The sequence below is a fragment of the Zalophus californianus genome, chromosome 4 (assembly GCF_009762305.2).
Source record: "Zalophus californianus isolate mZalCal1 chromosome 4, mZalCal1.pri.v2, whole genome shotgun sequence".
NCBI lineage: Eukaryota > Metazoa > Chordata > Mammalia > Carnivora > Otariidae > Zalophus > Zalophus californianus.
In genome coordinates, this window is record NC_045598.1 from 32,454,191 (window position 1) to 32,476,550 (window position 22,360).

Below are 22,360 nucleotides of genomic sequence, written 5' to 3' on the forward strand. Positions count from 1 at the left end.
TCCAGAAGGTTCTATATACACACCTGGTGACATTTCAGACACCCTGCTCCTGGGCTGCAAACACACTGCCCAGCCATTTCTCGGGAAGTCTCTCAGCTGTTCCAGCTCAAATCAAAGCCTGTCCTGTAAAAACACGGCCCCGTCCACAGAAGCAATCACCCGTGTGTTTGGTGGGCCACCTGCCCGCCAGGTCCAGCCTGCTGGGCCATGAACGTCAACAACGGCCCCTTCCTGGTGGGAGAAGGAACAGGGAACCGGCTTGTTCTCCCTGAGCAGAGGACTGGCCGGTGACGGGGAACATTTTAAGGTGGGACACTTCTTCCTGCACCGTTGGCAGCTGTCTACATAAGGCGTCCATTATGTGCGGGCCCCAAGGCCAGCAGGCCTGAGAGGCTAAGCTAAAATTAGCGTAGAATGTGCCCCCGCCAGAGATACAGAACATCCGAGGGTCAGATGCCTCCAGCCGGCTGCCGGGGGCGGGGGGGGGGGGTGGGGGGTGGGGGGGCATGGGACAGCTGTGTCAGCTACCACCTCCCGCACCTCTCCTCTCGGCCCCGGGGCGGCAGCCCGTCCCAGGGGCCTCCTCCAGCAGCTCCGCTCGAGTTAAAAAATAGAATGCAGAGTACAATCCCAAATAGATTTTTAAGAAATCTGTGCATAGAAAAAATGGGGGAGAGGAATTCACTAAATACCGAAGAGGCTGTATCTCAGTCTTCAATGTGAAATAGTGGATGAACGTTCTTTTTCCTCTTCTGGTACCTTCCAAAATGTTCTCAATAACTTATGTATTACTTTTGTAACCAGAAGAATACATAAGACTGCTGTAAGTTGTATATTTATGCTAAATATCACTTAATATACATTCTAAATTTATAAAAATGACTACATTGCATACCGGGAAGGCATATAGTGTATCTGTATGTGTAAATATATTTATGTATCTAGTCGCCTGGTGTTAGCAACTTTGAATCTCAGGATGTCAAAGCTAGCTGGTGTTAAAGATCGATGTCTTCCAACCTTTATTTTATGGAGGAAACTGAGGCCCCAGGAGCAAAGCAGGAAGCCCAGAAACACTGTTTCCTGAGTCCGGTCCTATACAGGAGTTTTGCCCACACTTTAATACCCCCTTTAATTCTGCAGTTGTTGCTCTTCCCGCTTTATGGAGCTGGAAACTGGGGTACAGAGAAGCAAATTCATCACCCGAGGGCGCCCAGCTAGGAAGCCACAGAGCTAGGTCCCAAGCCTGGTTTCCCATTCCTAGCCCACAGACCTTGAAGAAAGGGTCTTTGAAAATCACCTGCTCCTTGAAGTCTCCATCAGAAAGCAATTTCTTACAAGAACAAGTTCTGAACTGTCTTTCCTGGGCCCCTCTTGGGTGGTACATGCCTTCTCTGCCTCTGGAAGGGGATGGGGGGCTTGGGGTCCTGTTGCCAGATCAGTCCCCGGGAGCCTTGGAGAGAACGGGTGACAGAGAGTGTACAGGCACATGAATAGCACAGCACCTGCCCTTTCCCCACGTGGGACAGGGCGGGTGGGGAGGGCTGCAGGGGAAGGTGCCAGGTCTTCCGGGCAGGCAGGGTTGGCCAGGGAGGCTGCCGGTCAAACTCTCTTTTATCTGGTCCAGTGCTCCGGACCTGGCAGTGCCTAGAGGCAAACCCAGCTGGGACCCGAGGCCTTTGCTCTAGCTGCAGCCTCTGCGCTGCCTGTCCCCATCCTCATTTTCAGCCCCACCTCTTCCAGGGCCATTTCATCCATGCATCTGTGCATTCTTGTTAGTGAACACGTTTTTATGGCATACCTACTCCATGCTAGAGCAAAGCATAGTCCCCACCCTGGCAGTGCCTCTAGTTCTCGGAGATGGCTTAGTGTTTAGGCTGCCCTAGGCCGTTCAAGTGTGAACTCTGAGGCCAGACCACCCGGGTTTGGCCTGGCTAGGCCACTTCCCAGCTGTGCGTGCTTGGGACAATGACTCAGCCTCTCTGTACATCAGTCATCCTCATCTGTACAAGAAGATGATAACACTCTGCAGACTTGTGCAAGTCGAGGGTAAATCCATACAAAGCTCTTAGAACAGTGCCTGGCGGGTAGTAAGTGCTAAGTAATCATTAGTTGTAAGAACGATTTTTATGACTACCATCTGGCTAAGATTCCCTCCTGAGGATGCCCCCTGCTCCGGCCCTCTGGCTCCCCCTCCTCTATGGTCCCATAGCTCTGTGAATAACCCCCGGTGAGAGCGTCAGTAGCTCTGCCACGTGGGCATAGGAGGGCCTGTCCACCTCCCTCTCTGCACCTGGGGCAGGGACCCAGCGTCACCCATCTCCATCCCTGCTGCCAGGATAGACGCAGCAATAGCATCCCCAGGACCACTCCAGAGCCGTGGGTAACGTACGCCCTCCACGCCAGCCAAGGAGAGCCTTGGAAGCTCCTCGATGCCCGGCACTAGAGGCTGCCTATCTGGTCTTCACGTGGAGCTTGTTGATGCTATTCTTCTTAAACTGTGAAGACTGGCCCTGGACGTGACCCTCCCGAGCTGACAAGGGGGCAGGGTGCTCGGCTTCCTTGAATACTTCCCCGTGACAGGGAGCTCTGCAGGGCCGGTTGTCATAAACCCCAACATGGATGCCCCACCACACCAAGATGTCTCCTATGGGCTCTGCATGGCACACGCGGGGCCCTCTGCCTGGAACCCCGCCCTCCCTTCCTCCTGAGCTGACAGACTCCTCCTGATCCCTCCAAAGCCGGCCGGCTCACACGCCCCTCCTCCACAGAGCTTTTCCTTTCTTACGGTACATTGCAATTTACTTGTTTACATGTCCCTTCTCCAGAATCCCTGTCTGGATTCCTGGTGTCCACCGGTGCCTGGAACTGAAGGGGTGTCAGGAAAGTTCTGCTGCATGAACTTTTTAAAGGAACATCAAGGTAATTGGCCTGCCTGCCTGTTAAGGCACAGGTGTTAAGTGCTCACGCCACCTTTTGAGGCAAAACCTCACAGGCCTTTCTCGGTTCCCCTGCCTGTCAGCAGACCCGCTCCATCACAGGGATGGGAGCTGGTGGAGAAGCATGGGAGTTAAGTGCCGCCTGTCTGGTGGACAGGGAGCCAGACTTTCACCTGCTCAGGCAGTGGTTCTGGAACTACCTGAGGAGGTAGGTGTAGCTGTTTTAGAGACGAAGACCCTGAGGCTCAGACTGGTCACCTCCCTTCCTTGATCGTACAGGGCCCACCCTGAGCCCCTCGGCATGGAGTCCGAAGGCCTGCCCACTTCTCCTGGCCTCACTTCTTCCCCCACCTGTCCACATCTCAGCCACTGCTCATTTGCACTTGCTGTCTCCTCAGCCTAGAATGCCCTTCTTCCATTTTTTTTTTTAATGTGGTGAACTTCTATTCATCCTTCAAAGCCCAGTTCAAGTCAAGTCAAGTCACCTTCAAATGGTTTTCTGTAAACCACCCCTACCACCAAACCCAGACAGAATGGAACCCTCCCGCCTCCCGTACCATAGCTATTTGGATGGTCCCTCCTTTGGATGGAACACCTTCTGAGTCCGGCAACATGCCTTATTCATCTCTGGCTCTCAGTACCCCCCTGGCCCCATTTTCCAGGCAGCTGTCCCAGCCTGCCTGCCCTGCAGCTCTGCCCATGAGCTTTGGCCCTATACTCCTTCCTAATGAGTGCCTCCCACCTTGTGTTGCCCCTCACCCAGCTTGATCTTCACACCCATATTCTGCTGCGGGCCTACCCATGCTCTCAGCACGTGGGGAGGCTCTGCCCTGCCCATCTGGGCACTGCATCCTCTAGTGACCATGGTGTGTTCTGCCCAACCATGAGAGGGCAGGTAGAGGGGTAGTGACCATCCAGGTCTGAGTCTGAGTTCAAGCAGAATTTGCCAGAAGGGACACAGGTCCTGCCCCCAAATGCATCCATGCACACGCACAGCACACACACAGCCTGGCCCAGGCTCTCTGTGGATGTGAGGTCCAGAGAGCAATCGGACAGGGAAGTGGCGGACAGCTGCAATGTCTTTGCCATTCCGTGGCCCTGGCGGGAGCCTGCAATGACCAACTTATGAGCTGCCCAGTTCACTGAGTCTTATTCCCTCATTTTCCGGCAGGGAAACAGAGACCCAGAAAGGGAGGTTCTTGCTGGAGATTTTTGTGAGCAGTAAAGGCAGACCTGGGGTCAGAACCAGTTCCCTGGCTTTCATCCCAGGATACATTCTCACCGCCATATGCTGCCATTTGCAGAAATGCCAGATGCAGGACTCCGGACATTTGGTAGCTTTTTCCTTAAATCTCCTCAGAATGGGGAGCTCCATTCTCCTGCCAAGCCTGAAGTCATCCCCACCTACCTCCTGGCCACAAGCACAGCACAGTGGCCTTTGGGCTGTGCTGAAATTACTCTGTGTCCTGGGGTGCATGGGAAGGGATGGGGGGAGCTTACCTGCCAAAAGCCGGCCGTGGTCTCATGGTTGAGATGTGTCAGAGATTTCTAAGAGCTTGAAGGACTGTGTTGGAGGGAGGCCTGTGGGAAGTAGAGAAAGTGAGAATATTATTCCACCACCATCTGTCAGCTTACACTTGAGTTGGAAAAATACATCCAAAAATGGTGAGCACAGTCCTGCTGAGAATGGCCTCAGAGCCAAGCTCCAGTCACCTCCACTCCTCCAACATGGTCATCACCGGGTCAAGATCAGACTCCCCCAGGGAGGCCACCCCAGCTTCATAACCCCACTTGCAAAGCCGCAAGTCCAGCCACCAGCCCTGCATTCTGTTTCTGCTCTCAGGCTGAGAAACTCTCACTTTCAAGCACTCCTTGGGGAAAACATCCCCTCATGGGCTCCCTGAGCACTGTTCGTCATAACTCACTCATTCTTGCTTTCATTATTCATTCATTCATGGGAGCATTTGATAGCCATTTGGGAAAGCTATTAGATGCTGGTGTCAGCTCTTACAGAGAGAAAGCTACTGAGAGTGACAGCTCAGGTCTTACACATGTAGGACAAATGCCCCAGGCTCCCAATCCCCAACCCCGTGGGTTTCCTCCTTCCTCTGAGTGATCCTGTGCCAGATGCCAGGCAAAGCATTTTGCATGTGCCATGCAGGATGGCATGATGCTTCCCACCATTTTCAGCACCAGGACTCCTTTTTCTGTGAAACCATTTCTCAAAACTCCTCCTAACTATGCACTTAGCATCTTTTCACTGGGCAAATAAAGAATAACACAAAAGCCACAATGAACATAATACTTCACAATTAACTTGTATTTTAGTTATCACAGGACTACCACGTATATTTAAATAATGGTTACACCTACTCATTCGAGACACGTTATTTATGCCTTCTGGGCTTAAGGTGTTGATCCCTTAGGAATCCATTCAGTCAATATTTGTTCAATAGATATTTATGGAGCATCTCTGAGATGGCTAGGCCCATGGTCCACAGGTTAGGGACCCTGGTACGCCGGGGAGGCCCACGGTCCACAGGTTAGGGACCCTGGTACACTGGGGAGAGTGGTGGCTCTGCAGTGAGGCATGCTCAAGCTCAAGCTCAAGTCCAGTTCAGACTGGATGTCTGCCCATGGAGAGCCCACTCAGCCTTTCTCTAGCTCATAGTCCATAGGAGTTAAACAGAGATAATGATCCTGACATTGGGAAGTTGTTATTGAGGATGAAATGAAATAGTAGAAAGCAACCAGATCAAGGCCTGGCATAAAGCAGAAGCTCAACAACTGGGCACCAGAGGATTATCATCATCATCACCATCATCCTCATCCCCATGATTCCCATCACCACCACCACCACCATCACCATAAGTATCATCATCACTACCATCAACAGCAGCAGGAGCACCATCACCACCATCCTCATCACCACCACCAACATCATCTTAAATATCATCCTTACCATTAACAGCACCATCACCAACATCACCACCATCATCATAAATACCATCATCATGACCATCAACAACATCATCATCACCATCACCACCAACCACCACCACCATCATTCTTCTTCCTTCTCTTTCTGAGCCCTAAGAGGCTTGTCCTTGCCCCTTTAATAGGATACACAGTAGTTTCTATCTAATAATAGAATTACTTGTATTCACATCTTTCTCAGGTTCATGTCCAGCTCTATAACTTTAGAGTTGTGTGAACTTGGGTAAGTTACTGTCTGACTCGGTTTCCTTATCTGTAAAATGGGACAGTAGTTTTAGTAAATTCATGGACTGTTGTAATTATTCAATGAAATAATGTATATAAAAACTCAACACAATATCTAGTGTGCGGTAAATGCTTGATAATTTCTGGTCATCATTGTTTGTGGCAGTATTATTAGTAGAAGTTAATCATATCATCATTTTTCTTCCTGGCCTGCGAGTGCCTGAGGGCAGAGAGCATTCCAGATTCATCTTGGTGTCCCCAGAGAGTCTAGCACAGGGCCTATCTCTCAACAGATATTAATAAATGTTTGCTAAAACAGTCTCAGAGGCTCACAGAAAAATCAGATGCAAAAGAACTCAAGGGACATGGCCAAGGCCAGAGACCTGATGGGATCCTGAAAAACATCAACAGATCTCCTGAAGAGATCTCTCTTCAGGAGAGATCTCTCCTAAGCCAATCTGTAGGCCTGCTAGGAACAATCATTCATTCATTCATTCATTCATTCATTCATTCATCAAACTAACCAAATTTTCACTCTGGTTCAATAATAAATCCTTGCCCAGTGCTTTTCCTTTTTTTCTATTGTGAAATCTTGTCTCCATCTGCCGTGTCATCTAGTCTTCACAAAAGTGCTTGGAGGCAGGTAAAATAGGTACTGACAATAAAGAAATGGAAGCTCAGAGAGGTGACAAGACTTGCCCAAGGGCACACAGCAGCCAAAGCCGTGGGGGGGAAGTGGGACAAGGTCCCTTTCATAACCCTGACTCCTCCCCACTGGCTCTGGGATGGCAAGCACTTTACACATCCAGGATCATTTTTTTCTCACTGCCCAGTTCACTTCTCAACAAACAAAACTGCATTAAACTATTTTGGTGCTATTTGAACATGCCTGTTAAAAAGAACACCTCTAAGTTCTATGAAGGCAGGAAGTACCAGAGCCACAACAATATGGGGGCAGCTACACATTTTGATGCTGACCCCAGACTGCCTGGGTTCAAATCCTGGCTCTGACACTCACTAGCTATGGGATCTTGGACAAATTACTTAACCTCTCTATGCTTCAATTTCTTTATCTGTCAAGAAAGGATAAGAGCTATCCAGGGGGTTGTTGTGAGTATTAAATGAGCTAATCCAGGTACAGTGTCTAGAGTAGTACCTGTACATAGTAAGGGTTATAGCTATAATTATTATTCATGATGCACCCCTGTACCTAGAGCAAGGCCTGGCGCATGAAAGATCCCCAATAACCATTTGTTGGATCACTGAATGGATGAAATACTCCCTGGAAAGAGGTCAAGTGTGGATGAGCAAGTCAAAAGAGTAGCCGGAGCTCTGGCCCCAAGGAATCTAGGATCCCCCAGTTCCTGGGTCACAGTCAAATCCAGGAGGAAGGAGATGGGTTATTCTAGGACTCAAAGGCCCTTCTACTTCTCCAAGAGGTTTTATGCCCAATGAAGGGCAGTAAATACGAGTGGTGATTAAGAACATGGGCTCTCAAGTCAGATAATTAAATTCAACTCCTCACTTGTCACTCCGTCACTCATTAGTTACATGCTTATCTCCCTGTACCTGCCTCAGTTTCCTTATCTGTCAAATGGGGATACTCACACCTACCCTGGAGGGATGTTGGGTGGCTGAAATGTCATCTGGAGGAGGTAAAGCCTCCTGTACCTGGCCCCAGTCCATAGTGACAGCGATAATGAGCCTGACAAGGTCAACAGCGGTTGACTGTGACGAAGCTCATCCTCTGGACCGTCCTGTGCCAGGTGTTGCTTCCAGCACACTCTCCCTCATGTGGGCTTTGGATGCCTCTGCCAGGGACAGGGCTGTCAGAGAAGTCTGGGCTCCACTCTCGAGGCCAAAAAGCTGCTGTGGAAAGGCACCTTCTCTATCTGGCCCCAGCGCAGACGGGCCCCGTGGAGGCGAGACAGCTGCTTGGGAAGCGGCCCCCTGGGGAGGGTGGTCTCCAGAGAACCCCCCCTTGGAGAGTCCCTCCTACGCGCCAGTGCCAGCAACTCACAGCCGGCGTGCAGCTGCCTCCAAGGCAGTCCCCGTTCCCACGGGGGCTGCACACCCCTGTGCTCAGTTTCCCCAGCCAAGACCCGAGGCTGCCAGTGCACCCTGCTTGTGGAAAGGAACAAACGTTTACCAAGTCAGAGACTTTCCATTCCTTGTCTCGTTCACCCTCACAGCCGCCTGCGGCTGGGCACCCTGGTCTCTCCATGCGGTCGCTGTGCGACCCTGAATAAACGAGCCACCCCAAGCTCAGTTTCCTCATCAGTGCACACTACGTAAATATCCTTATTTATTAAACCCATTCTGCAGTGAAGGAAGCAGAGGCACAGAGAGGGGGCTGCATTGTCCAGGATCGTGCACCTAACAGGTGACAAAGCTGGAGCTGTTTGGCTTCAAAGTTCCAATCATTCATTCATCCATCAATTCCATTTCGAAGGCCCACCATGTGGTAGGCATATTCTCTCTCTCTTTTAAAATATCTTCATATGATCTATTTCCCATCACTCCTAAGACCCTAACTTCCAAGTCAATTCCACTTAACCAAGACGCATGCAGTGTGCCAGGCACTGTGCGAGGCACTGTGCGAGGTTCTGCTATTAAGGATCATGTGGAATCCGCATGACAATCCTGTGCAGTTGACTGTTTGATCCCCTCTACAGATGACAACACGAGCCATTCAGAGAGGCACAGAACCTGCCCACATTCACAAACATGGAGCCTGATGGGAGCCGGAATCAGCTGACCAGCAAATGGTCTCCCTTCCTACCGTGTTGCTCCTTTCTCTCCCAACTCCCACCTGGCCCAGAGGCTCTGGAAGTCCCTCACCTGGCAGAGAAGGGCAGCTGTCAGCCCTAGCAGCCAGTGCCCCCCACCCTGGACCTTCAGGACTCTGTGCCTCCCTGGTGCCCCCTGGTTGCTTATATCTTGCTCGCTTCCAAAACCAGAACACGAGGAAGATTAAAGAATAAAAGCATAGACTAAAGCTCGAACATCAGACGAAAGCAGAGTGCTCATGTGAAGGGACAGGGCAGGGTGGAAGGAAGTGTCTCGAAGGGCAATGCCCAGTGCACACAGGGTTTAGGAAAATGGGTGCTATCACATCGCTGCTGGTAGTAGAAGTTGGCAGAGTGTTTTGGAAAGCAATTTCACAGCTTTCACCAAGAGCTCTGCCTCATAGACATCCATACTTTGGGGCAGAGTCATCCTGGTTTCCAGGAATATAGTCTAAGGAAAAAAAATCTATGCAAATTCCATGTAGCCTCATTTATAATACTGGAAGCAAATCTAAGTGCTAACACGTGAAGACGGCTAACAGGTCTATGAGTACATCTCTATCGGGGGGGTTGCACACCACAGCCAGCAGGCCAAATCCCACTGGTAGCCTGTTTTGTAAATAAAGCTTTATTGGAACATGGCCACATCCACTCATGTGCACGATGTGGAATGGAACAGTGGGGACAAAAATAGTATGGCTCAAACCCCTAAAATATTTGCTCTCTGGCCCTTTACAGACAAGTTTGCTGGCCTCTGATCTCCTTGGTGGAATCTTATGCATCCTTTAAGAATGTGATGTGAGGTGGAGAAAAGCAAGCTACAAAGTTTTATAGACTGGATGATTTCCCTTATGTAAAAAGAAAAAAATCCCTGCAAACAAAATCACATGAAACTGCACATAAACAGAACAGAAAGCATAAAGAAAGAGAAAGAAATAGATGAAAATATTAACAGGTTTTTTTTTTTTAGTAGAAACACAGTGAGTAAAATTATTTTGCTTTCTTGTACTTGTTTTTATTTCCTAATTCTTAAGAAATATGCCAGTATTATATAATGGAAAAATACACGTGTTTTAAAAAGAAAGCTGCCCGGTTGAGGATCTTAGCTCTGGGCATCCTAGTAACCAAGCAAAGAGTAAAATAGGAGGGTTCTATTTTCGGTAGTAGGAAGGTGCCAGGGAACAAGGAAGGTCAAGCTCTCCTGGCCCAGATTTCTGAGAGGTCTTGGTGACCAGGGTCTTTGGTTTCAAGAGAATCACGCAAAATAGGGGACAACTTTCTCTATTTTTTACCAATATGCTTAACTGTTTCCGGCATCCACGGCTATTCCTGGTTATTGGCCCTCAAATGATGCCCAAGAGAGAACATTAAGCTATGGTTCTGTAGAGGCAACTGTCCCGGGGGCCACGGTGTTAGAAGTTTTCGTTTAAGGAAAACCTCGTGGAATCTTGTGGAGGAAAAGCATCCATGTCTCCAATAGACCCATGAATTCTTGACAGAGGGTCTTAGAGAATAAAACTTACATTGAAGACCAGGATGAGAAACAGAGAAAGGTAGGGTGCTCTGGGAGAAGCTGAGTGGCGCTGCCCCCGAAGGGGTTCTGCCGAGCCTCTGGGGCTTCTTGGAGCCCAGCTGGAAAGTTGCTCCTTCTGACCCAACCCCTTGGGGACCCACAGAGTCCCTGGTCTTTTGCCAGGTTGAGGGCACCGACAAGAGCAGCAGAAAGGATGCTCTGCACCCACAGAAGGCAGAGTCATGTCCTCTAGAGATAACCATGAGGGCGAAGACAAGGTTTCATTGTGAAAATCAAAAAGTGGAACTCATTATTGTGCTTCCATGGCCTTCCATGGCCCTGGGTGAGGTAAGGAAGGGCTTGACCTTTCCGACAGCAGTTCTAGCGCAATCCGAAGGCTCTGTCAGGTGGTAGGCGGAGGGTCCCTGGCGGGGACAAATGTCCCATCTAAGGTCCCATCCCATTCCTAGTCCAAGCAGGAAGAAAAGAGGCCCGCTAGCCGTGGGGTGTGGAACAGTGTAGGGAAGGGACTGTAACAGGGGCTCTGGATCAGATTTGAATCCTGCTATGTTACTGATTGGCTGTGCCCAAGGGAGAGTCTTTGATTCTTTTAAAGCCTCAGTTTCCTCCATCTGTAGAAAAGGAAAATGACAGCCATCTGCGGGTTAAATGAGATAGTGCCTGCCAAGTGCTTAGTGCCCAATCTATCCCACAGCAGGTGCTCAGTCACGGTTTGCTATTTGCAGCGACAGACCTGGCCAAGCCTGAAACCCACCATGCCAAGGGGAGGGTAAGCCTACAACTTGATCTTCTATTCATGCAGTCTTAAAGAAAGGCTCAGGAATGTTCTGGGGCTATCACCAGTTTCCTGTCATTGGTGAATAGAAGACACACTGATAGAATTTCTAGAACAGCTGGGAGAAGCCAGGAGGGGCCATTGCCTAGGTGAGTGGCTCAGGAAGCCTCTAGAAGGATTTGACAGAATCATCTGCCTGTCAGGGTGATATCAGAGGGAGACCACCTCTGTGGGGACCTGACAGAGTGCTCATGTGTTTCCTCCTCCAAGCAGCTGTCCCTGTGCAGTTGAGATTATGCATCTTTTGCCCCGACATGAGGGACATGTACCACACTATGTCTGTCGTGTCTTTGGGACAAGCATCGTGAGCTACTATGGTGGGCATTTGCTGGGTATTGGCCACTCTGCATCCCGTCTCCCTGCTTCTGTAATAGGACCCTGATTTCACTTGGGAGTCAGTAAACCGAAGCTCCCTTGCAGCCCAGGGGAGGGCATGAGACTGAGCTAGATACTTGGATGCTCTCTTTCAGGCCCTGGAATCTTCCATTCTCTGTGGTCATGGCAAGATTGCCACCAGTTAGTTTCTGGCATTTGGTTCCCCTGAGGAGCCCTGGATCTTTTCTGAGCCTGGTTCCCCAGCCTTCCCATCAATTCTTGGAGTTTCTCATCCTTCCGACTTAAATCCTTTTGCTCATGTTGTCTAAAGTCAGCTTGTGTTGCTCACACCAAAGAACCCTAACGGGTACAAGGAGGAAGAAGTCAAAATGGCACCAAATGCAAACAGGAAAAGTTCAAGTTAAATACTGGGAGCCACCCAATAGTTATGCCCCCTGTTTCTTCTCTGTTGCTGGAGACCAGCTTTTATTGGGGCCAGCTGTTCCCCAGTCCCAGGGGGTAAACCATGGTTAGTCCAATGCAGTAAAGGTGGTTGGATTCCACCTTCAAGTGACTGGTTCGGGCCAGGCACATGATTGAATTCTTGTTAGTGGGACCTATGACTCCCATTTCATAGCTAAGGCAAGGTTTTCTCAGCATTTCTGGGAAAGGGGTTCCTTGCTGAAAAGAGAGAGAGAGAGAGAGAGATTTGGGGGGAAAATGTTCCTCTTCTGCCCCATCCACCACCCTGTCTGCAAATGGCCCCTGGAACTATCCTATGACCTTGGCTGAGATGATGCAGATTCAGTGGTGAGGTTGGCAGAGGGGGGAAAGTTGGAAAGTACACATACCCTTGACATTATTGGACTGCTGGGTTATTCAGTTTGGAACTGCCTCTGTCTCCAAGCTTCTGGAGTTAATAAATCCTTATTGTTTAGGCCACTTGTTATTTTTGTTACCTGCCCAAAGCATCCTAATACCCAGCCAGAGTTTAGGACCTGGGCATGTGTGCCCAACAGCCCACTGGGACCACAGCATCAAGGGCCAATGGCAGGAGGAAGCCCTGAGACAGGAGCATCCAGAGCCTGCGAGGGAGCCAAGCAGGGCCCTTCCTGGGTCGGACACAGGCGGCTTCTAGCAGTGGTAATCTCTAAAGCTCAAAGAGTGGCAGAGGCATCTGTTTAAGGCAAGAACCCAGCCAGCAGTTTGAGGGTCCTGGGAAACAGAATCTAGCCCAAAGTGGGGGCTGGGTGGACTAGTAATAGCCAGTCAGGGTCTCAGGGTCTGGAGTTCATGTGCAGCTCTGACCCTTGTGGAGAATTGGAGTTGAAGGCAGGGAAACAGGCAGAAAGAAGCAAACCCAGTTATGCAGAGTCACCAACACAGCAGGGCTTAAGGGAGGCTGCAGCTCAGCAGGAAGCCCCCCATTGACTGCCCCCAGCCACGGGAATGCCAGATACACAGTTCAAGGCACCCAGGCCGATTCCAGCCCCTGCCATCCCTGGGCACGGATGAGCTTCTGACCACTGTGGCTCAGATGTCGGGCAGGTGCATTGGAGGGACAGGGCCTGGAGCAGAGCGGGGCAGTCAGGGGCTAGCAGGCTTAGGTCAGGAAGCAATCTCCATCTGGAGTCGGGAGAACCCTGGCAAGATTTCCATCTTATGCCAACTTGAGTGCCATGGTGTGCAAGTGACCCTAGTGCCTCAGAGAGACAGCCCTGCTTGAGACTAAAGGGACAGCAGCTGGACCAATGCTCCTCCCTCCATCTCATTCTTCGTGCATCAGCCAGGGGGGTCAGGTTCCTCCTGCAACATTCACAACTGCAAATTGCCTGTTCAGAGTGCCCAGAGCCCCTTTCCCGACACCAAACAAACCCCAGAAATAATCCCCAGGGGTCACTTTTGGGGCTGGAAAGACCCTAAGAGGTCATCTAAGGTACCACTCTCATGTGATCAAAAGGGAAACAGAGGCATGGAGATGAGCAGAGGCATGCTCTTACCCTGCTGTGACCCGGGGCAGTCATCATCATTTCTAAAATCACACCAGCACTGACATTCCCTGGTTCTGCTTCAACAGGATGAACATGGGAAACCGTAAATGAATGTTTCCAAGTCACATGGAATGGCGCTAAACTTAAGCCCCCAGTGAGGGTCTGGCTCTCCACTCCCTTGTGTCTCCTCTTACGATAGCTGGGTCCCCTGCAAGCTCAGTCCTACCACGTATTCTCGAACCAACCCTTCTTCCCCTTATAATCATCTACAGAACCCCTGGCTCAGAACCGCCGGCCCTAATATCGTGCCTGTTTCTGGAAACTGTGTCACTATCCCATTCCCAAGGCCTGGTGCCGACCTTATGCCTCAAGCCTGGTCCCGTGCCCAGCTGTAACCCCACATCCCACGCCCCAGCCCCCAGTGCTATGACTGTGCAGCACGGTGGGGATATGATGGTGGCCAATGAAGCAAGTGCTTCCTGCTGGGTGAGAATTTTGCATGAATTCCTTGATCAAATCCCCAAAGAGGGCTATGTCAGGCAGTGATGATCACGACTCCCATTTTACAGAGAAAGGAGCTCAAGGCCAGGTCACCAGGCTAATAAGTGGCAGTGGTGGGATGTCCCCCTGTCAGTCCTATGTCAGCTGGTTGTCTGGCCTGGCCCGGATTCCCCCCACTGCCACTCTCTGGGCTGGCCTTGAACACCCGCTCTGCTCTGGGGACATGGTCGGTTCGGCTCCCGGCCTCCCTTACTCCAGAGCTCTCCGGGCTTCCACCACACCTTCAGGGAGGGTGTGAGATTTAACGGCCCTGGAAGAACAGGTGGGAGTTGGGGAGGGGCTACAAGAAGCAGCCAGAAATCAAGCCTTGTTATTGGCAAATGTAGACCCCATAACAGCATCCATGGGGCTGGTTCCCTCTCTCACTGGCTCACTGGGAATCACTGGGCTACATACGGCTTCAGGGGCTGATGGCAGCTGACCATCACATCCACCATCCAGGGGAAGCTGAGAAAGTTTGACAGTCCTGAGTTCAGATCCCAGCTCTGTCCCTTATAAATTCTACAAACTTGAGGAAATTCCAGGTGAAAAGTGGCCTCTTTCGGCCTCCAACCCCCGGGCTGTCACATGGGGCTAATGACACCAGTCTTGTGTGGCCTTCACGAGGACAATACCCGTGTCCTGTGCCTAGGCCTCAGTGAAGACGGGTTCCCTTCCACGCCTTTCCCTCATTGGCTCCCGCTCCTATTGCTGCTGGCTGCCTCCCACCCCGTACCCAGAGAGAGGGCCTCTCGGGTCTGAGAAGCCTGAGCCGTCCCAACGATGCCCACCACATGGCTGGCAGGGACGCGAGCACACTCAGCATGCTGGAGATAAATACAGGGTCCAGGCACCTGATCCTAAACAATGGACTATTCTGAGGGTTTAATTGCTCATCAACGGGAAGGCAGGCTCTGGGCAGTGACCAACCCTGGAGAGTCAGGACAAGCCCTGGGGCAGCAAACCCACCAAGGTGCAGGTGCAGAAATGCCAGCCAACAGGTGACAGATCCCAGAATGGCACACGGGGAGGGTGCTTAAGAAGCCTCGAGGGGGACCACACTCAGTGTACAAGTGGGGAAAGTGAGGCTCAGGGTGGCAAGCGCTTTGATTCGTGGCTTTGACAAACGCCCATCAGGCACCTTCTCCAGGCTAGGCTCCGTGCTCAGCCTCAGGGACCTCACAGTGTGTGGGGACACAGATGCCATACATGCAATCACAGTGCCTGGCGGCAACTGCCAAAAGAAGACAGGGAAGGGCTGCAGGAGCATGAAGGCATGCCACACGAATCACATGGGTCCTGGATCCGCTCACTCATTCATTCATTCACCCATGCGCTCTGCGTTTGTATGTGCCAGGCACTGTTCAGCTGCTGTAGACACAGGTTCCAGCCTTGGCGGGGTTTCCAGTCTCAAGGCAGAGAGATGTGGTCCCAGATAAATGAAGAGACAGAGGACAGAACAGGAGGGCAGGTAATGCTCTAAAGACAAATCCCGCAGCAGAAGGGGAGAGCAGACACCTGCCGCTCACCGGTGCTCTAGGTAGGATGGTCAAGTTGACGCTAACAACGGCAAATTGATGTTAGCACATGAGGTCGGTAGGTCAACGAAAGTTCTAGCCTTGAGTAAAGAAGGGAACCAAGGCCCCAAAGGTGGCCTGCCTCGGGGGGGGGGGCGGTCACAGAGCACCAGCAACAGTCAGGAACTGCCCCGGGTCTCTTGTCTCACAGGCTGGAGCTGATTCCCTGCCCAGCACGACAGCCTGTCTGCTCCTACCGTCCCCCAGCTGGCCCCCATCTTCCCCGCCTCTTGCCCAGGGGGAAGGCAGCAGTCCGCTCTGCTGGGTGGGGGCCACACACCGGCCTCGGGCGATGGAGACTGACAGCCAGAGCCTTGGCCGTGCAGGAGCAGCAGGCGGGAGCCTCCCCTCTGCCAGCTCCCATGGATATCAGTGGTGCCCTCGTGTCAGACACGCGTGGTCCCTCCACTTCTGAGATCTGTGACCTTGACAAGTTTGGCGGAGCCTCTTGTCAAGACTGCCTGTTGCGCTGCTCTCACAGAGCCGAGAGAGAGGATTAAACGAGCTAAGGTGTGAAACGGCCCCCAATGGGCACCTTGCCGCCTCACGTCTTCCTCCTGCCGTGCCTGGCCGGCAGCCCAGAGCCTCGCTCCCTCCTCGGGGCTCCCACGGCTCTGAGGGCCCTCGTGTCCTCTTGCCATCAGGCCCTCCACAAGACTCCCAGAGAGCCGCCCGGGCCCCAGCGTCCCTCCCAGCCGTCAGCCTGGATCAGCCGCAGTGGCCCACCCGGCCACCGCTCCATTAATGTCCCCCTGCTGCGGCCAGCCGGGAAAGCTGAGCCTGAAAAAGAAGGGGGCAGATGCGGAGTCAGCTTCTTTAACAGCCTAGTGACCCTGGACAAGTTAACTTTAAAAAAAAAAAAAAAGAGGATAATAATCAGTGCCTAAGGTTCTGCAAAATTATATGGTGATTTTAGTATTATTGTTCCCATGAAAGAATCATAGGTTGAGTCCAGAGTATTCAATTTGTCACCTGGTTCTCCAATCTCTTCCACAATGTCCTGCTGCACGGTATTCTCCTCTCATTGAACTTGCCAATGACAGGGAACTCACTACCTGGTGAGCAGCCATGCCCTGTTTCGACTGCTTCTGAGCAGTGGGGAACTTTCTGTCTGTTGCTTGAAAACCTGCCATGCTGAGCTCTGGAATGCAGAGAGTGGGTGGTGAGCCAGCCAGGGGAGGGTCTGGGGAGAGGTGCAGGAGGGTGGAAGGAGGGTGCGGGAGATGAGAGGAACGCCAGGGAGCACTCCCGATGGAGCCCCTCGCAGGCTGTCAGCACCCCTTCCCAGATAAGCTCCCACTCTGCTCTGCTCTAGCCCAGCCCTTCCAGAAGACATCCTGCCTGGGCTGCCTCCTGCCCAGGGCTGCTCAGCGGTGGGATCACAGGGGCCTGGGTTCTCAAGCCCTGATGTATGATTAATGACTCTGATGAGCTCACCAGCCCATAGATGGAGGGCGATCCGAGGGGAGGCCAGAGGAAGGCTGGTTATGGATTTTAACCCTCTGATGTTACTGGCTGGGAATTTAACATCAATAATTCAAGGCAGTGGGGAGGAGGGGTTGAGAAAAATGCGAAAGAGAGAGGGAGGTAAGGAAGAAGGGAGAGAGGTCGGGAAGGAGGGGGAGGGGCAGAGGCACAGATGCATCTGTGGAGTGTTCCCCATGTGCCCCTTCTGCCTCCTTCAGCTCCTTCAAGCCCTCCTGCAGTCTGTGAAGACTCACCCCCCTTAGCTGCCACCCCGTTACCTGGTTCAGAAGGAAAAATGAGGGTTTTAGGGGCAGGGGGTGGGGGAAGAGACCCAGGCCCACAGGCCCCAGAACCCAGGTTCCTCTCTACTACACCTTGACTCTGGAGAGTAGCGAGGTCGGGGAACACAGAGGGTCCCTGCCAGCATCGGGACACCCAGTCCAGCTCCCACGCTGGGGCTGACATGTGGCCGGATGAGTTTGCGGGGCTTTGCCCCTGGGAGAGAAACCAGCCATTGGCCTTCTGGACAGCACCAGAACTTTGTTGCTGGAGCTGAAAAAATTAACTGCTATATTTAAAAGCATTGTTCCGTTGCTAAGGCAACAGAGGGGCTAAGAATAATATAAAAAGAAGATGATATGCCAGGTTGTCACTGGCAACCCAATTTTAAGGGTGTGTGTATGTGTTTTAAAAGAAGTGGGGGGGTGAGGTTCAGACTGTCTTCCCCACTCCCTCTGGCACCATCTGCCCCAGGGCCATATCCAAGATGGAGCCAGGCCTGGGATCTCACCGGTCTGCCCAAGTAGGGGGAGGGCTGGCACGTCCTGGCCCCAAGCCTAAAGATAAAGGTGGCTCCCGTTCCCTAATTGCTGTCTCCTCTGGGCAGCCCCCCTTTGCCTGGTCCGCTTCCCCCCACTCCCGCTGTGGAACCCCAGCCAGAGGCACCTCTCAAACAGATGGCCCCAAAATAACTTCTTCTCCCCGACCTGGGAGCTCGCAGCCAGCCTGGCTGACTCCCCGGGGACCACCAAGGAACGCAGATGGTGGGGAGAGAAGAACAGGAGGCAGATTTATCCATCTCCAGCCTGGATGTCAGGGCTGAGAGGTGGCCTGGGGCAGACATGGGCACAGGGCGGCCCCGGCTCTCTGAGGGGTCCTAGAGAGAAGCACTAGGTCTGACCTCGGTCCAGAGCCTGGGTCCCAGACAGCAGGCCTGATGAGGGGCGACGAGAAGGTGGACGGGGGCCCGCAGCCCCTTGCACACCCGCCAGCTGCTTGTCGGGGCTGGGACGGAAGCAGTCGTGGGAGACACAGAACAGGACGGCAAAACAAACACACAAAACCCCCAGGGCAGTTCATCACCAGTCGCGCTTCGGGAAGAGATTTGTTATCTTTACCTTTGTCACAGTCAAGCCATGTGGAGGAAAGCTGTGAAATCAGCCCAGCCAGGGACCCCAGGCCAGCTCGGCCACATACTGCTGTGTGACCTTGAGCAAGGCCCTTAGTGTCTCTGGGCCTGGATCCTATCACAAGCAGAAAAGACAATGACTTTTTTTAACAAGTGTGGCTTGGCTTTGGTAAACTGACGTGTATAGAGCGCCAGGCTTGGCACACAGAATGTCCTCCATAGACAGCACCACCCACCAGGAGAAACCTTTACCTTAGCATTTCTCTGTGTCAAGCCAAGCCTGAAGGGCACAGAAGCGCCGAGGGAACTTGGGAGGGGAGGACGGAAAGTGACCAGAGGAGGTGTTGGAGTGGAGGTAGTCTGGGAAGGCTTCTCTAAGGAGATGAAATCCTAAGAGGATGACATTTCTGTGCAAATAAGTAAGGAATGACACACAGCTGGGGACCCAGAGTGGCCAAATGTTCCTGGAGGGGTTGGGAATTCCAAAGGAAGAAGAATGTCTAGTAGAATGATGGGAGGGAGAGACATTCCAGACAGAAGGAAGGACTAGAGCAAAGGTCGGGAGGAGGGGGAGCACAAGGAGGGTCTGAAAGCAGGGGACAGACTCGCTGGGCCAGAACCTATAAGGAAGGCTTGCTGGGGAAGGGAAATGACCGGATCCGTGTTTCAGAAAGACTCTGTGGGGAAGCTAGCTGGGCTGCGTGAACCAGAGGCAGGGAGGCCCATGGGGGTGCTGGGGCGGGAGTCCAGGCCAGATAAAGGAACCTGGGCTAATGCAGAATGAGGTTTTACAGTTTATAAGATGTATCCATGTCCACGACCTCACAGGATCAAGCCAGGATGGACAGACGGTGCTGCCCCACCCCAGCGCTCTTCCATTCTTGCTTACAAGGCCTCCCATAGGTGGGAGGTACCTACCATGTATAGAGTTGCTACCTATTGATTTCCCATCCTCTAGAAGTGGGCAAGTCCAGGAGAGCTGGAGGGGCCCAGTGAGGGAGAGGTCTCGTGGGTGGGTGCGGTCAGGGGGGGCCTCCCGCAAGAGAGGCAGGGCTGGGTCATGGAGAGCCGCGAGCTCCAGGCCGAGAGGCTACAACTCCTGGGGGCAGTGAAGACCTGTGGGGAGTCAAGAGGGGTCAAGAGAGTGGGAGATGTGAGCAAAGCAGTTTTAGGAAGCCAAGCCGGGTCAGAGATCCAGCTCCTTGCCCCTTTCCCCACCTCTCAGACACAGGACCCTCTTTTCCCAGCTGTCTGAGTGTTGGCAACAGACATCAGACCTCAAGCAGCACGTCACAGAGAATGGGTATGTTTACTCAACAACTATTCTCATTTCAACAGAAGACACCAGCCCCCACCGAGCCTCAGCCTTCCTGTCTTCCCTTGCAAAGGCAGGACCCACTCCTGGGCATCCTTTCCCATGAGGGAGGTACCCTGAGTGTGTCTGGGACAGTGTCTGGGCCTCATGGAGTTCAGGCTGGGTCAGCACATGGGCAGAGAGTGGTCCCAAGTGGCTCAGCACCTGGGGGACCAGAACCTGGATGGAGGTTTCTGGGCCGGGGCAGCCCCAGGAAGCCTGGCCCTGGCCTTTTCTCCTCCTTCAACAAATATTTATTGAGCACCTATTATGTGTCAGGCACAGTTCTAGGCACTGAATCAAACAAAAGCCCTACCTTCTTGGAGCTTAAATTCTATTGGGGAAACAGTCAACAGTCAACACGTAAATATTGTCAGGTAGTAATGAGTACTATGAAAGAAATCAACAACTTGGGGGAGGGAAAGGGATCAGAGGTTTGAGTGAAGCTTGTCGGGGAAGCCTTCCTGAACGAGATGAGATGCTAAGGGGGTGACATTTCAGCAGAGGCCTGAATGAAGTGAGGGGGCAGTGGAAAGAGTATTTTGGGGGAAGAGCATTTCAGGCAGAAGGAATGGTACATGCAAAGGACTTGAGGCAGGGACAAAGTTTGGTGTGTTTCTCTGACTCCTCATCTAGTGCTCCTGGGGAGAAAAGAAGGGCAGAGAGGTCAGGTGTCTTGTCCAGAGTCATACTGTTGATTGGCTGCCAAGCGGGGTGAGAGGGCAGTTGGCTGCCTGTCGGTCCAGGGTTCATCTACCACGGAATAGGCGACTGGCCACATTTCAGGTCATGGGCTCCAGCTGGAGTGTGGGTGCTGGCTGCCGACTGTGGGGGAGAGGGCTCTGGGGTAAGACATTCAGGCAACAAGTATTAACGGAGTACCTACCACATGCTGGGTGCTGGCTGTGCCAGGCCCTGACATAGAGCAGGACACACACACACAGAAGCACCTGCCATCAGGGAGCCTACATTCCAACGAAGGCTGCAGAATCCCCCAGGATCTGGGAATCCCAGAATGAACATGACTGCCTCTTAGCCTCTGAGAATTCAGAATCACTCAAGCACAGGCTCTCAGCATAGGACAGTTGGCAGGGCCCTTCGGCAGCACTTGGTCCATTTTAAAGGGGGAGGGACTGAGGCCTGGTGCGGGGAATGTCCCACACACGGCAGCCAGTGACAGAGCCAGGACCTTACGCCCCTGAGTCCAGGTTCCTAGCCCAGGGGGCTGTGTGTGGGCAATGGAGATGAGCATGGGCTTGGTAGCCAGACAGACCGGCTGTGTGTCTGTCCCTCACACTGGCTATGGCGCAGAGTCCTTGTGAACCTCAGCTTCCTCACCAGAAGAATGGGGCTAATGGAAATTACGGTAACATATGTAAAGGGCTTAGCATGGTAAATGCCCCAAATGCTTGCAGTTGTTGTAATTATTAGTGAAACTTCAAGGATACTAAGTGTCTCTTCTTAAAGGTGACAGAGATTGGTCTCTGCTGTGATCTGAACAGCTGACCCGCCCCAGCTAGCCAGCTTAGTATCCCGCGGAGGGTCCGCCCCAGCGTGTTAGCTGATGGAGAATAAGGGTTGTTTCAATCCCACCTCGAAACAGAAACATCGAGTGTTTGGCCTGGCCTGAGTCCTCCCCCTCCATCCCTCCCCTTCTTTCCATTCCCTCCTGTGACTCTGTCTCTATCTCTGTCTCTGTCTCTCTTTCTCTGTCTCTCTGTCTCCGTCTCTCTCTCTCTCACACACACACACACACACACACGCACACAGAGGCACGTGCTGCAGTTAAGGCCATAAGACTTTAACCTACCCCAGGCAGTGGGAGCCAAAGGGAAGCAGAGAAGTTTCCAGAAGATTCTAGCTTGGAGTGGAAGAACATGTTTTAACCCTCCCTCCTGGATAGGCTGAAAGTAACCTTGATAGGCGTACGGCCTGTCCAGAGGTCAGGAGGGCAAGGGCCCATGGCCAAGCAGGATTGATAGGAAACACGCCATTGATATGATAAGAGACCAGGGCCTAACAGCCAGAGCAGAGGGCTCAGAGTGTGCGGCAGCAGCCATGGAGGGTAGCTGGGCAAAAGGCACCCCAGAGGACTTCCTGGAAGAGGAGGGGTGGAGGAGGAGGGTTTCATTTGCACTTCAAAGGATGGGGAGGATTTGGCCAAACGGACTTCCTTGCTCACTATGGGACCAGCATTAAAGGCAGAAAACTAAACAAAGTACAGAAGCACAGAGGTTGGAACTTTTAGGGTGAAGAATGACAGTGAGGTTCAGTGAGGATTTGGGCTTTTTCTAAGTAGGAAGTAAGAAGTGAGCAGACAATAATTATTTCATTCACGTGAATAACTCACCCATCTAAAAAAAGCCAAGGCAGCCTAGGCAGGTCACCTTTC

General features: G+C 52.3%; 1 protein-coding gene across 7 annotated transcripts in view; it reads right to left on the reverse strand.

Moving 5' to 3' along the window:
* HIVEP3 (HIVEP zinc finger 3) overlaps window positions 1–22,360 on the reverse strand; it is a 480,349-nt gene that overhangs the window by 151,067 nt on the left and 306,922 nt on the right. For all 7 annotated transcript variants that reach the window (XM_027607320.2, XM_027607348.2, XM_027607357.2 and 4 more), the window contains one exon: window positions 4,437–4,517. The gene's annotated coding sequence lies outside the window, so the exon portion shown is untranslated. The remainder of the gene's footprint in view (window positions 1–4,436; window positions 4,518–22,360) is intronic.